This window comes from Penaeus monodon, chromosome 27 (genome assembly GCF_015228065.2).
Source record: "Penaeus monodon isolate SGIC_2016 chromosome 27, NSTDA_Pmon_1, whole genome shotgun sequence".
Lineage (NCBI taxonomy): Eukaryota > Metazoa > Arthropoda > Malacostraca > Decapoda > Penaeidae > Penaeus > Penaeus monodon.
In genome coordinates, this window is record NC_051412.1 from 15990475 (window position 1) to 15990722 (window position 248).

Genomic DNA, 248 nt, shown 5'->3' on the forward strand with positions numbered 1-248 from the left:
CGTCTTTGTGTTTGTTATTCACGGATTTTTCATTCCCGTTTTCTGTTACTCCATCGTCATAGAAAAACGTAATATTTTGGCATAAACTATAACAAATTTGCATTGATATTATATTCCCTTTCAATTTGGTCTATTTCATATATACACAAAGAATGTTTCAAGTAGATTAAAGTGTTTTTTTATTGTGTGGCCAAATAAGGTACCATAATACCTGCAAGACCATTTCTAAACTTTTAATATTCACTTTA

The 248-nt window shown here is 29.0% G+C and overlaps 1 protein-coding gene across 2 annotated transcripts in view; it reads left to right on the top strand.

The window, feature by feature from the left end:
* Positions 1 to 248, top strand: part of LOC119590622 (synaptotagmin-14-like) — an 82700-nt gene that overhangs the window by 73416 nt on the left and 9036 nt on the right. The window lies entirely within an intron of this gene.